Source organism: Anolis sagrei, chromosome 1 (genome assembly GCF_037176765.1).
Source record: "Anolis sagrei isolate rAnoSag1 chromosome 1, rAnoSag1.mat, whole genome shotgun sequence".
NCBI lineage: Eukaryota > Metazoa > Chordata > Lepidosauria > Squamata > Dactyloidae > Anolis > Anolis sagrei.
In genome coordinates, this window is record NC_090021.1 from 181,957,926 (window position 1) to 181,971,590 (window position 13,665).

Here is a 13,665-nt window from a genome sequence, read left to right on the forward strand (position 1 = left end):
CAGAATACACTGAAATCTAGGATTTGTGTAATAAAAACGAATAATCTCCTAAAGCCATTCCCATCCAGCTAATTCCCTTTATCCTCCACCCTCTTCATCTTCTGTTAGCTGACGAAATTGCTTCTCCCCTCCGCAACTGTCATTTCAGCTCTCCACCCTCCCAACTTCTATTAACAAGCCGTGATTCAAGGCAGGGGTGGACAACTTGCCGCTCTTGGCCTAATTTTGCAAACAATCAGTTCAGACCTCTGGCAAGAACAATCTGTCCTTCCTTTGGCAGCCTACTGGGCATGGAGAAAAGAAGAGTGAGGGCGGGAAAAAAGAGGTAACTGAAAAAGAGAGGAGAAAGAGGAGAGGTACGTAGAAGAAGAGAGAAGGAAAGAGTGTCTCCAATTCCACCCACCATCCCTAAGGGAAGTCATCAGATGACCTCTCTTCCTTATCTTATCCAAGACGCAATCAACATACATATTGTATTTAACACTGAGATTTTTGTTGTTTCAATTTATTTTTCAAGTTTGTTCTTTATACACAGGGGATTTAACTTTGAGCAAACTTTGGATTTTATTTATTATTTATTTATTTACATCTTTTATATTCTGCCCTTCTCACCCCGCAAGGGACTCAGGGCGGATTACAGTGTACACATATATGGCAAACATTCAATGCTAATTTTTGACATACAAACATATACAGACCTTTTCGTCAGAGTGATCTTAATGCAGCTGACACTCAGCCAGCTGCGCCACAATCCCGGTGCTTTACTTTACTTGTTGGTAATATACCTACCTACCTACCTACATATTTACCTAGAACTATTTTCTTACAAACTCTGGACTATCTTCAACACTTCAAAGTACATACGACTCCATTATCTGTGGAGAATATCTTCCTCAACTTACCACAGAAATACTAAACCATGAATAATAGTGACATCCAGCAGAAGCTGGAGGACCTAGAAAATGCCTAATGATGATACCTCTCCAACATTCTGGGTCTTCCAGCATGACTCTGTGGTCAATATAACCTACATAATCCAGCTTAAAATATTGGTGGGTTTTGAGGAGAGCTGATACAGGATGATGGGAATTGCAGTTCATCCCAAGAACCGCCTGATTCCCATCCACAACCGAGGCCACAGTTGTCCTCCTAACTAGTGAGATAGCTCATCCTACTTCCCAGGCTGCATCTCCCAACATCCTGATCTGGCAGCTGGACAGATCAGGAGCTGATGGGAGTTCCATCCTCACCAGCTCTTGGGCTGATGGGAGATACAGTCCATCACCTGTAAAAAAAAGAAGTAAAGATCCAATTATAAAAGTATGCATTATCTAATGGGACTATTCATAAAATCAAAAGCCAAACAATGTGTATTTCTAATAAATAGCATTACAAAAGGGGCTCCTTGGTGGCTCAGTGGGTTAAACTGCTGAGCTACTGAACCTGCTGACTGAAAGGTTGGCAGTTCAAATCCAGAGAGTGGAGTGAGCTCCAGCTGCCAGCCCCAGCTTCTGCCAACCTAGCCTTTTGAAAACATGCAAATGTGAGTAGATAAATAGGTATTAGTTCAGTGGGATGGTAATGATGCTCCATGCAGTCATGCCAGCCACATTACTTAGGAGGTGTCTACGGACAATGCTGGCTCTTTGACTTAGAAATTGAGATGAGCACCACCACCACCACCCCCCAGAGTCGGACACAACTAGACTTAATGTCAGAGGAAACCTTTACCTTTACCTTAGCATTACAAAATGCCTAATCCGGGCAACATCAGGTATCTATGCTAGTTCTACATATATCTATGTACTAAGTATAACAACAGTATTCAGGGAAAACATTAACTTGTTTTAATGATTGTTCACTTTTACCTGTTCTGACGAATGTATGCCTATTTATTTGGGTACATATCTCTCCTAATGAGTCACTAAACATACTATGTATGAATGAAAAAAATATTTTGGGTATCTCCAGTTCCCTTTTGAATATTATTATGCCAAAGGACCTGCATTAATTCAGAGTGCCTCAGACATTGCATCCAAATCTGGTAAAAAAAAAAAAAAAGCAGCCCAGCAGTTTATACATAATTTGGCAACTAATAGTCAGACAAGAATGGGCAACTTGGAAGACCCTGAACAGACTCAGAAGTGGAGCTGGCAGATCAAAAGACAACCTGGCACACCGGCAGTAGCTAGAAGAATCCTCCGCCTTGTGTGACTGTGGAGCAGAACAGACAACTCCGCATCTGTATGCTTAACCACATTGTCCTGCCTCATGCACAGAGGAAGAACTGTTTAAAGCTATAGACAATGTGGTTGCTGTTGCCCGTTTTTGGTCTAAAATTGTTTAGCTGCTTGTGCTCCCTCTATTTTAACAGTTTTATACTTATTTATTTATTTATGCGATGCTTTTGACACGAAATAAATAAAATAAAAATATAGCTAACAACAACGTTTCAATCAGTACTGAACTTGGCTCATGGAATCATTTAAAATAATGTACCAAACTTGTTCTCTGAGAATAAAAAATGATGTGCCCTCCAACCTCCCCAATAATATTTATTCACAAAGCCATTATATCAAATAAGATCATCCCAAAACAAACTGTCCAAATTCCAATGAAAAACATCAAAGCTGCCCTTAGTCTCCCAAGTGAGTTTTGTGTATGACGCGCAGCCTAATGTACCTAAACCTTTGGTGAAAATCCATCAAGCCATGGTTGTATGATGCAATGACAAATAAGGAAACAGACAGACATAAATGTAATTCTATTTGTAGAGATTTGGTTATGATTAGTCTCTGATTAATATCTTTTCTTCTTGGTGGTTTTTATTTATTCTGCTTTTTGCTCGGAAGGTCACATTTGTATATCAGTATACTGAAATTGTTTTTCTGTTCATGTATTGCTTTCATACAAACAAACAAAAAACCCAGAGTTGACAGAATTGGATCCATCACTCTTTACAACCACATCTACGGTGTGATTTTGACAGTTACCATTTGATCTAAATAGAAATGTGTCAGTTATCAAGTTATCATTTTTTATTTTTCAGATGAGAAAAAAAAACATTCGGCTTTATTGCATACTCAAATCACATAAAAGTGTCGTACCTAGACAAAATATTCTAAAACTCTTCCCACCAAAAATAAGAACTAAATCCAATTGTTAATCCTAATTAGAATTACAAGCTATGGATATAATTAGTAAGCAAAGATCAGCCAAAAAAGCCCTTCACATCCCCATTTCCAAACATCATTTCTGGAACATTCAAATGTATAGGAAGAGAAATCAAAATAATGGCTATAAGTGTGAGATATTTACCCTGCTTTGATCAGAAACTCTTGAATTGGGAGTAGAAGAAAATCTGAAATGGTTTTAAAAGGCATGGGAAATGCAGGAAATTTACAAGGAAAATACAGGAAGAGCATCATATGGATGTTTGCAAAACAAACAAACGGAAAAAAAAAACATGATAATCACAGCTATCAATCCTGCCAAATCCCAAGGCTTTTAGCCAGTTTGGAGAAGCCATCAGTTAAACCAACCTTCACAACCGATTTGAGGAACCAATTACTGAGAAGTAAATCAAACAAGCTAATGCTGAATTACAGAGGGAAGAGCAAAACAATTGTCTGGCACACGAGACAAAATAATCACTGCTATTTGAAAATGACAGAGACCAAGCCTGACAAGTCCAAATATTGGCAACAGAACGCAAGAGACGAATATTGGTATAGACCATATTGAATGTCTGGTTAGTATCACATTCCAACTTGTTCACCCCAAACATCAATCAGGATTCTGTGTGATTTCGGAAGAAGTTATATCCTGAAAGCAAAGGAATGTATTTGGGTTTTGGGATTATCTCTATGTGGACTAAAAACCACACTTACCTCCTAGGGGCACTTCTCATGATACACAATACCCATGACAATTGGTTTGCAATGCATTTCTTTGTGCCTTGACCCTGAGGATGCACAGAAAATCCAGACTTTGGGGTGTGTGGCTGACCCTCCAGACAGCTTTGCTTTTCTGTATCATTCCGGAGAGGAGTCAGTGGTGGGTAGTGCTAATAGGTAGAAGGTGTGAATTCCCTCCAAAAAGCTGTTCTTTCTCAGGTTGGATTTAATTATATTTTTAAAGAAGGTGCATGTGAATGAATATTTCTATATTGGCATATCAGTATTAGCACACTTTGTTTAATATACTTAGTCACATGCATGATGGGGTTGGGGTGTAGCTGTTTGGCTGAAAATAATATAAAGGATTGGAAATGCTGACCACCCCCCTGACTGTGAGGCGAGTTCACAGGGTTGTTTATATGTGATTGTTTATTCAGATTTGACCTCAATATATGTGATGGGTATTGCATTGACGGGGGTCTCTATGAGGCTAATGCGGATCAGGAAAATACAGTTCCAAACCTAATTTTCTTCCTCAGTGTAGACAAGCCCTTTGGAAAAACCTTACATTTTCAGATAACCCCACCCATAATCTGTCTGCCAAAAAGTTCAGGGATGATGCTGATACCCAAATATGGTCTTCTAGGAACAGGAGTCCTTCTGTTGATGGAGTAGTGTTTGATCCTATGCCAGCCTCAATGCAAAGGAAAGGCAATTTTATTGTGTATTGATTTCCTCTCTACTCTTCAGCCACCTGCACTATCTCCTATGCTGTTCTTGATTGCTTGTTTGTTTATATTGTTTGTTTATATCCTTTCCCCAGTATAGGACACAATGAAGCTTACAGCACTTTCTGGCTTATAATATGTTCCAGGGAGTTTGCCAAAATTTCAGATCTTTCTTTTTTCAGGGCAGCAAGATGAAAAAGATTCTGCATTTTCATTTTGAGAGATACCTGCCACATCAAAAGTGCTTAAACGAGAAGAAGGCTCAGCTTGGACATTTGACTCTAGCTACCTTTCCTCAGGCCACCAAAATACCTTGAAAGCACCAGATGAGGCAAGATTTTGGAAGCTAAGCAGGCTCAGTCCTCACGAATACTCAGATGGGAGACCACCAGTAAATACCAGATTTTAAAGCTGATTTTCAGAGAAAGGAACTGACAGAACAGTATCTAAGTATCCCTTGCCAAAGAAAACTCCATAAAATTCATAGGGTCACCATAAGTTGACAGGTAACTTGAAGGTGTGTACATGTGCTTCTGTGGAAAGCTCCTTTCTCTACATCAGCAAAACCCACAGAACCTCCCTAAATTTAATATTGGGATGAAAAATCACTCACAGATTACCAAACACATTGCAAAATTGCTCCAAAATGTCATAGTAAATTATTATATTGCCTTTCTGTATAGATCTAATTGAGAGAATTCATTCAGGAATAGCGCAGATAGTCCCTTTGGCCTGCTGAGTAGAAGTCTTTGTCTATACCATAGTTTCTCTTCATTAAAATTCATAGGTCTCTTTGTTTTGAAGGGAAAAGAGGCATCTTGAGTCCAGATTCAATTTCCAAGATTAATTAAACTGGCCATTTTGAAAGCACAGCTGAAATCCATTGCAGTAACCAAGTTAAAGATGTTGAGTCATCCTTAAAGGATCAATTTACAGCTAAATAAATAAAATCTCCATGGCACACATCACAGCATTACAACCTCTTAAACTGACCCTGTGCATCATTAGAACACCCAGAATCACTTGCTTTTTTCTTTTGGCAGGAACTCTGTTTTTTCAGATGTAAGTGACTGTTATAACAGTCACGCAGCTCACTCACACTCTGAATCTCTGATTCATCATTGTTCATGTCCTGTCTGCCAAAGCTGTGCGATCACTGGGCAAAGAAACTGCAGCATAGCTCTGGGCAGTTCACAAAGAGGGGAGAGGGACGCCACAGGAATTCTGGGTAATGTGTGAAACAAGGATGGGAACAACTGAGTTAATTTCATGGGACCATCATTGCACAGAAAGAGAAACTTGGGTTGTGTCTACGCTATAGAATTAATGCAGTCTGAGACCACTTTAACTACCATGGGTCAATGCTATGGAATCCTAGGATGTATAATGTAGTGAGGCAACAACACTTTAGGAACTTTTTGGAAGCTGAATGGTGACGCTTTCTCCATGTGATGGGGAAAGCAGCGATGCGGGGCGCGGGATGACATTTGCCTCTACTATCCCACAGATCAGCCATGCTGCCCAGAGAATTACCCCACTGTCGCCAGCATTAGAGACATCAATGTGATGAGGTCCTTAGAAACAGTACTTGTCTCACAGCTTTTCAAGAGTGTAATTCCACTATCTCTGAACTGTATATTTACTACTTATTGGTTGAAGAAGTGGGGAGTTGCACTTATAGATCTGAAATAACTAGTGCCAGCTCAAGATTTTGTCTGCCAGTGACAACAGGCAAATAGGACAAGAGTATAGGTTGAGTATCTCATCTGGAATTTAGAAATCCTAAATACTCCAAAATCTGAAAAGATCCACACGAGTGCCTGAGGTAGCGACACATTTGCTTTCTGATGGTTCAATGTGCCCAAACTTACTTTAAAAATATTGTAAAAGATTAACCTGCAGCTATGTGTCTTAAGTGTACTATATATGAAAAATAAATGAATTTCTTGTTTACGCTTGGGTCTTATAGGCAAGATATCTCATTATGACTGAATCCTACAGCATCTTAGCACTAATACCTGCTCCCACCTCAGTTCTGTTACATGAAAAAAAATCATTTAACAATGTGCAGTGGTAAAGCAAGCTATATACAACAAGCTTGATCTTTCATCTCCTACCACAAATCTGAACGATCCCTTCGACCCTTGGGGGAGGCCCTCCTTTGACCTCTTCCTCCTTCACAGGTATAACTGGTGGGAATGAGGGAGAGAGCCTTCTCAGTTGTGCCCCCCCCCCCCCCCCCCCGGCTATGGAACTCCCTACCTGGTGAGATTAGGCAAGCCTCCAGTCTAGCAGCCTTTAAGAAAGATCTAAAAACTTGGCTTTTCCAATGTACCTTTGGAAAGTGACCCACAGTGTTTCATCCACAGTGTTTTCCTCATATTGCATCCCCCCCCAACCACCTTATTGAAGGTCTAACTCCACTGTTCCATCCCCTTTGAGCTCCTCCTCCCCCACAAATATACTTTTTTTTCATTGCTATCTCATCCAGAATTTTATCATTTTATATCGTGCATTTGGCCCGCTCACTGTGTTTGTTTTTCCAATATGTTATTTTGCACTGCTTTATTTTACCTGAATGTTTATTTCTTTTACTGTGATGTTATTTTTGTTGTTCACATTTTATTTTGCTGTAATGTATCACTGGGCTTGGCCTCATGTAAGCCGCTCTGAGTCCCCTTTGGGGATATGGTAGCGGGGTATAAATAAAGATGATGATGATTATATAATTATGATGATAATTATTATATGACTCTTAAAAAATCTGCTTGAAGGAGACAATCCATGCATTCAGCCCCAGTGTGTCATCATGTAGCAAAAATCACATGGTAATCTTTCCCATCCCTAAACTTCCCATTTTGGTAGAATTTCTTTGCAGTCCATTCCCTTTGCAAAAGAAAGATAGTTTGACTTACAATAGGCTATGTGACACTGGCGGATTGCCCTGAGGGTGTAATTGTCTGTTTTTCATTAATTGTACTTTAAAAGCAAAATTGGTTGATTCCGTTTAGGTCATAGATTGCAAAAATTATACCAGATTGCTTTCTGATTAAGAACACAGTTATTATCTTAAAGTACTCACACACGTGACATTATAAAGACTGTAATTGAGTTAGGGTACCGAGAGCAGGTAGTGAAATTATTCTTAATGATCAAACAGAGGGAGAGTGCTTGGGAATTTTATCCATTAAATGTGAATGTGAATGTTCCCATTGAGTAGGATCTGCTCCGTCACTAGTCATCTGCTGATGCAATGCCACAATCTGCTCTCAGTTCCCTCGTGCCCAGATCTGCAACGTGGGAGCTAAAGACCGTGGATTATTAAAAAGAGCCCTATGGTTAATTATTTTCTAAGCGAATGTGATGGCTTTTGCTTTCATGTGGTGACACAGCATGTGGGAAAGAGAAGCAGCTTGGTCTTGCCTTGTCTTCTGTAGAAAAATTCCTTTGATGTGAACATTTTGTGCAGGGTGAGGGGGCCATCCCTTCTTATTTACACTATCACTATAAAAGTTACATTCAAAACCATGCTAAACTAAAACATAAACCTCAAACTGCTCCGAGCACAACTTGAGGGTTATTAAATCAAAGCGGTGAGATCGGTACTAGACTTGTGCAAAAGAGTTCACAATTTTGACTTGATGTTTTAGTTTTGACCCATTTTCGGTGTGGATGTGCTAACCAAGTGAGAATAGCACATTCAAAGCCAATGTAGCTCTACTTATCAGATTCTGGGTTGTTGTTGGGTTTTTTTCCATGTCAGGAGCAACTTGAGAAGCTGCAAGTCACTTCTGGTGTGAGATAATTGACCATCTGCAAGGACATTGCCCAGGGGTTGCCCAGATGTTTTTTGGCCTGTCAATCTTCAGTCCTGCCAGCACAAATGTTTAACCTATTGCACCACTGGTGATTCTGGTGAAGGGTGTACATTACTTAGGGGTTTTCCAGAACCACATTTTGATATTTTGTTGTCCTCCTTTTTTCTCACTCCTCAGCCATGTCTCCTTTCCTTTCATGCATTTATCTCTGCAATATTTGGTTACCACTTCTTCTCTTTCTGTGCAACACAGAAAATTCTAGCTAAATCCATCTCTCAGTTTCTATCCTCATTTCCTCCAAACTGGCATATTAGATGTGAACCAAAATCACAATTGTGAAGTAGAAAATTTTATCCATCATGGCGGTCTTCCTTGTCATATGAAGGTGAAGTTGGGAAGGGGGGGGGGGAGAATATTCCACACAATATTTCACCAGACATTTTTAACATGCAGTTTATTTCCCTCAACGGCTTCTCATAGCAAAGGCAGATCTCTTCTAGCCTTATGTACTTTAAAATTGACAGCCAGAGATCTAAGAAAGTACCAGGCGATTTTTGCTTGCTCTGTGTGTGCATGTGTTGAATTCAGATTGGCTCAAAAGTGGCTCTGCTTAGATCCAAGCCAGCTAGCAGATGGCTTATCCTTTCCTTATGGTACTATACAAACTCTTTTACTGTCCTTAGGCTCCATTCTGCTCAGTGCCCTCAGGCCTGTGTGACCAAATCTATCCAAACGGAGAGACCAAAAATGTAGCTTCTTGATAGCTACTAGTATACAATAATGATAGAATTCTGCTTCTCATTTACTTGTGCAGAAATTTGATTATCTGTTAGAAGAACATTTCTGTCTTAAGCTCAAGTTTTTATTTATATTTAACTAGCTGTGCCCTGCCACGCGTTGCTGTGGCCTTTAGTAAGAGTTTTGAATTCTCTGCCTGGCCTCTCTTCCTTCCTTCCCTCGCTCTCTTTCCCTCTCTCTCTCTCACACACTCCTTCCTTTCCCCTCTTTCTCTCTTTCCCCCTTTCTCTCTCTCACACTCCTTCCTTTCTCCTCTTTCTCTCTCTCTCTCCCTCTTTCTCTCTCTCTCACTCCTTCCTTTCCCCTCTTTCTCTCTCTTTCCCTCTTTCTCTCTCTCTCACTCCTTCCTTTCCCCTCTTTCTCTCTCTCTTTCCCTCTTTCTCTCTCACACTCCTTCCTTTCCCCTCTTTCTCTCTCTTTCCCTCTTTCTCTCTCTCACACTCCTTCCTTTCCCCTCTTTCTCTCTCTTTACTCACATCGGTGGGTGTGGGCGGGGCTTCGGCGGAGGGGAGTGGGAGGAGGAGGAGTGCAGGGGCGGGGCGTCGGTGGGTGTGGGTGGGGCTTCGGCGGAGGGGAGTGGGAGGAGGAGGAGTGCAGGGGCGGGGCGTCGGTGGGTGTGGGTGGGGCTTTGGCGGAGGGGAGTGGGAGGAGGAGGAGTGCAGGGGCGGGGCGTCGGTGGGTGTGGGTGGGGCTTCGGCGGAGGGGAGTGGGAGGAGGAGGAGTGCAGGGGCGGGGCGTCGGTGGGTGTGGGTGGGGCTTCGGCGGAGGGGAGTGGGAGGAGGAGGAGTGCAGGGACGGGGCATCGGTGGGTGTGGGCGGGGCTTCGGCGGAGGGGAGTGGGAGGAGGAGGAGTGCAGGGGCGGGGCGTCGGTGGGTGTGGGTGGGGCTTCGGCGGAGGGGAGTGGGAGGAGGAGGAGTGCAGGGGCGGGGCGTCGGTGGGTGTGGGTGGGGCTTCGGCGGAGGGGAGTGAGAGGAGGAGGAGTGCAGGGGCGGGGCGTCGGTGGGTGTGGGTGGGGCTTCGGCAGAGTGGGGTGGGAGGAGGAGGAGTGCAGGGGCGGGGCGTCGGTGGGTGTGGGTGGGGCTTCGGCGGAGGGGAGTGGGAGGAGGAGGAGTGCAGGGGCGGGGCGTCGGTGGGTGTGGGTGGGGCTTCGGCGGAGGGGAGTGGGAGGAGGAGGAGTGCAGGGGCGGGGCATCGGTGGGTGTGGGCGGGGCTTCGGCGGAGGGGAGTGGGAGGAGGAGGAGTGCAGGGGCGGGGCGTCGGTGGGTGTGGGTGGGGCTTCGGCGGAGGGGAGTGGGAGGAGGAGGAGTGCAGGGGCGGGGCGTCGGTGGGTGTGGGTGGGGCTTCGGCGGAGGGGAGTGAGAGGAGGAGGAGTGCAGGGGCGGGGCGTCGGTGGGTGTGGGTGGGGCTTCGGCAGAGTGGGGTGGGAGGAGGAGGAGTGCAGGCAGCATGGGCAGGGTAAGATGAAGGAGGGGGCGGAGAGATGCTTTCGACAGGGCAGGAAGCGGCGTGGCGGGGCTTGGACTGGGGGAAGAGGGTGGCAGGGTTAGAAAGGGGCAAGGCTTGGCAGCGGCGTGGGTGGGCTTAGCAGGGGGAGGGGGGAAGTTGCGTGGTGCATGTGTGGGCGAGAAGTGTTTCAGGGCCGGAAGGGGTGGGAGGAAGTTGCGATGCGTGTGTGTGTGTTTGTGGCGGCGACGTGTTCGTGCTGGGCGAGGGAGGGAGGGAAGTGCCGTTCGGCCGTTCGGCCATGTGTGCGCGCGCGCTGGGGTCTTTGCGGCAGTGCGCATGCTCAGTTGTTTTGCCACTTTGTGAGTGTGTTGTTGTGTTGTTTGTAATTGTGAGTGGATTAGTTTGTACCGAGTGGGTTGTCCTAGGGCCATGGCAATTTTGGTGCAGTTTCGTTGGGGGGGTTTAGAGTTTACCTGTCCGGTATAACCAACCTAACAGATTTATATATATAGATGGTCCATTGGGGATAGAGCTAAGGGGAAATTTCTTTGAGTTAGCATTGATTTGCTGTGGCTAAAATGCTGATAAAACTAGCGTGGTTTAAGGTTTTGAATGTTGGTATCAGACACTGGGAGATCTGGATTTGAATCCTTGCTTGACTGTGGAAACCCACAGTGTGACCTTGGGCAAGTCAAAGGCAAATTCTCCCCAAACAAATTCTGCCAACACCACCGCCCCCCCCCCCCGTGGTAGGGCCGTAGCCAGAAAAAAAATTCGGGGGTGTGTGTGAAAATTTCAGGGGGGGGGGAGCTTTGAAAATTTGGGGGGGTTGAAAATTTCGGGGGGAGGGAGTTGAAACCTGCCTCTTATCTCACGCTGAAGCACAGCAGGGGACAGAGCAACCTTCAATAGCCTGCAGCTCTGCCCCTGTCAACCACCTCCACCAAGTCTGGCCTCCTTAATGAGAGCATTCAACACCCCCCCCCCCCCAACTTGGTTGCTTCACTATATCGGCTATTGCTGCAAGTGATGACAGTGTGAATAAATTGTCAATATTTGCTTGAGATAGTGCTTACAGTTCTGGAGGGACTCTTAATTTTTTGCGTCTCATACACTTAGCATGGGGATTTGGTTAACCAGTTAAAATTCATGAGTAAACCAGGTTTATTTTTTTTAACCTGAAAAATGTCGGGCGGGGGTTGAACCCCTAACCCCCCCCCCCCTCGCTACAGGCCTGCCCTGTGATATGTTTGTTTTAGGATTGTCATAAAGTAGAAGGAAGAGAGGAAGGACAAGGAGAAAGAAAAGTTTATGGTAGTTTATGGAGCTGTTGTGTAATACATAATATACACTGACGCAAGATGATGTTAAATATTCTCACGTATTCTCAAATTGTCCCAGTTTGGCAGAGACTGTTGTGCTTAATCTTTTGGCACCCCATCTTTCCAGCTGCTTTTCAAATGTCCCAGTTTCTTTCTCTCCCTTCCATTTTTGACCTCATCAGATGGGATACTTTTTGACTGCATATACCGGTTCATCTTCCCTTTTACGACGGAGCCCACCGGTTCCCTTCCCTTGATGCAGAGCTACTTCTGGTCGGACTGAATCACAAAAGGAAAGGTGAACCAGCATATGCTGCACTGGTGGCAACATAGGAGGGTTCCCATGTTACATAGAAATCAATGGGAGGGAGCCATGGATTGAGGCAAGGGGGAAGCGGGGCAATGTGGAGCGATGGGTTTCCCACACACCAGGCCTTGCACCACTGGATTTGCCATGATGCATGGCAATTTTGGCAGCCAATATGATGAGGTCCTTTGTCTCTTCATCAGCAGATTAGTTCAGTTAATGCAAACCAGTTTCAAAATGCAAAAGTTGTTTGTACTCAATCCATTGGGGGAGAGGGGAGGTGGAGGCAGTCTTGCCCTTTCCAGTAGGCACAGGCAAAAACAAGCTGCCACAGCCTCCCCTAGCTTCTCCTCATTCATAACACAGTACAACAACAAAAATATTGGTGTCTTGGTTTTCAGGCCTGTTCCTGGGGTTACTTGGGGCATTGATTCAAAAAAATGTATTGGATAGACTACGTCAGCTCTAGTTTTTTAGATATGGTTATAATGATCAGATGAATACTAATATATGGCATATGTTCTGTATCTCAAAAACTAGATCTGATAGGGGAAAGCCAGCACCATTTTTGGAATCAGCATGTCAGATATACCCAGAAACATGTCTAACATTTGAGGCACCAAAATGTATGTTGGCCAGTGTTTGCCTTCTTGACTACACTCTGATGTTGCTTAGCCAGATTTTCACCTATGAAGGTATTGTCTCAGTAAAGTAATGCTTAGTAGAGTAAGGCCTTTTGGTGAATTGTATCTAAATTTCAAGGTAAATAATGAAATTCATTCAGTACTGAAATTAAAATACTCTGTCCTTTTGACAAGGATAGAAGACATGCCTGTTTCCATCCTTTTCTTTACTTCCAGATGGTTTTGTGTATCCTCGAGTGCTTTGTTCTTAAGTCTTCTTTCATCTGCAGTGTTCTGAAAATCCCTTCATAATTGCCTTTGTTGTTAGGCTCTTCCTAACTCTACCAGTTGCCATGAACACCAAGGTTATCTTCTTGTTCAAGTTAATATTTTAGTATATTAGCTGTGGGGAGTATAGATTAAGTAGGGAATAGACTGAAAGGGGAGAGGAATCTTGTCAAAAAGATATCAGAGCCATCAGAAAAAGTTTACAATCTACTGTGTTAATTTCGGAAAACCAAATGCCAATACCTGAAACCCTTAGAAATGAGATGCAAATAAGTGCCATGTATGGAAAGGGAAGGACATAGCTGAATGCATTAAGCAATGAGTGATGGAAATCATTACTTTAAATCTAGCAACTTGATCTGGAAACTTGTAGATAAAAGAAACTGAATATTTAAAGGAACCTCCAGGAAAGTGATGAATACTGAATGTTTGATA

General features: G+C 43.6%; 1 protein-coding gene across 1 annotated transcript in view; it reads left to right on the top strand.

Annotated features, from left to right (window-relative positions):
- TMEFF2 (transmembrane protein with EGF like and two follistatin like domains 2) overlaps positions 1-13,665 on the top strand; it is a 297,666-nt gene that overhangs the window by 149,890 nt on the left and 134,111 nt on the right. The window lies entirely within an intron of this gene.